General features: G+C 39.8%; 1 non-coding gene across 1 annotated transcript; it reads right to left on the bottom strand.

Annotated features, from left to right (window-relative positions):
* Positions 1-1036: 1036 nt before the first annotated feature.
* On the bottom strand, positions 1037-1143 carry LOC142176847 (small nucleolar RNA R71). Its single transcript, XR_012705654.1, has one exon. It is a non-coding gene; the product is annotated as a small nucleolar RNA R71 (small nucleolar RNA).
* Between the last annotated feature and the right edge of the window lie 801 nt (positions 1144-1944).

The following is a 1944-nucleotide window of genomic DNA, read 5'->3' as shown; positions in this document are numbered from 1 at the left end:
TAGAAAACGTAGCGGAAAAGATTCCGACAATAGGGAAAATCACAACCTTGGATCATTCCACAACTTGTCTACAACCCGTTAGTAGTTAGCTATTAATTGTTGCATTTTCATTACGTAATATTTAGTTAGTAAACATCCAAATTGCTACTTAAATATTCCTGAAGATTGATTGTGTGAGTTCGTGCGAGTCTAGTAGTTGTGTTTGATAGGTTAATTCCCTGTGGGATTCGACTCCGGACTTATTAACCGGAATATATTTGCAACGACTGCTTAGTCCTTTTTATAAGGCATAGTTGGGCGTGATCAAATTTTAGCGTTGCTTCCGGGGAGTTAACGGTGTTATTAATTGCAGCTAAAAAAATTGCTAGAATTCTTAGTGTAGTCAATTTTCTTCATTTTGAATCAAATACATTGAAATTCTAACATTTATAGTCTTGGATGCTACAAATGCATGCCTACAAACTCCTCAAGAACTGGTGAATTATTCGAAGCATTATCAGATCTTGAGAAAGTTTTCAAGGCATTGAATCGTGCAAACAAGAAGGGCAAACAACAACAGAACTCAACAGAACAAATCGATCCAGACATGGATGACATAATAGAAAATCCAAATAACAGAAATAATGTGAATGACCTGAACAATAAGGGTGTGGCACCTCTTATGCCAGAAGCAGCCTTGTATGATTGGGCACAACCCACCGCCGAATATCTGGCGACCGCAATTGTAGTCCCTCAAATAAAAGAGGAATCATTTCAAATCACAAACAACATGCTACATTTGTTGCAGAACAAGGGATTGTTTTCAGGGTCTTACATTGAAGATCCTCAGCAGCATCTGAAAAATTTTCTGTCGATATGTGTCACACAAAGGCAACCTAATGTGATACAGGAAGCAATAAAGTTGTTATTATTTCCATTCTCGGTGAAGGTAGAAGCTCAGATTTGGCTTAATTCACTCCCTATAAACTCCATCACTACTTGGAAGGAATGAGTCAAGCAATTTATAAACAAGTTCTACCCACCCAATAAGATTGCCAAACAAATTGATTAGATATTGAGCTTCAGGCAGAGACCAACAGAAACACTACAAGAAACGTGGGAGAGGTTCAAGGGTATGCTGGTTAAGTGTCTACATCATGGCATTTTGGAGCAAATGTTGGGGCAGAGGTTCTACATGGGATTGACAGACAGCTTAAAGGCCAATGTTGATGCTTCAGCGGGTGGAGCATTTTTTAGCAAATCATTCAGAGAATGTAATATCATACTCGATAAAATGGCTCAAAACTCAGGATGGATGACAAGAGACTCTACGATCACTCCTGTAGTTCACTCTGTGGCTTTGGACCCAAATAACTCTATAGCCGAAAATATGGCCACTCTGATGACACAAATGAGTATCCTCACCAAGAAAATCAATGAACCAGGCCAGAAGCAGCAGGTACACATAGTTGATGCGACTAATGGGGGCTTATATACACCATGCATTAACCAACCTTATGTATGCTCGTGGAGTGCGGAAGGTGATAACCAGCACTATCAGGAAGATATGAAATATGTAGCCAACTATGGGGGACAGAGGCAAGGTGGTCAGAATTGGGGACAACAGAATCAACAATATATACCAGCTTAGCAGCAGTACAATAACAACAACAATCTTGGAGCTATGCGGCCACATGGTCAAGTTGTGCCTTACCAAAGGCAACAGGGTTACAACCAGCAAAATCAGCAGTTGGCTTATCAACAACCTCAACAAAAATAGATTGTGAGACAAGATGATGGGTTCGCTGAACTTAAAGAAATGCTGGACAGCAACAATAGAATGCTGCAACAACTGATTGGGTCCACTGGAAAAATGCAAGAAAAGTGGACTCACATGAATCAGCGATAAAGGGTATTGAGATTCAATTAGGACAGATTTCTATGGCTCTAAACAATAGTCCCCAA

The sequence above is a fragment of the Nicotiana tabacum genome, chromosome 22, assembly GCF_000715075.1.
Source record: "Nicotiana tabacum cultivar K326 chromosome 22, ASM71507v2, whole genome shotgun sequence".
NCBI lineage: Eukaryota > Viridiplantae > Streptophyta > Magnoliopsida > Solanales > Solanaceae > Nicotiana > Nicotiana tabacum.
The sequence above is the reverse complement of the archived record's forward strand: the minus strand, read 5'-3'. Positions and strand labels throughout refer to the sequence as shown.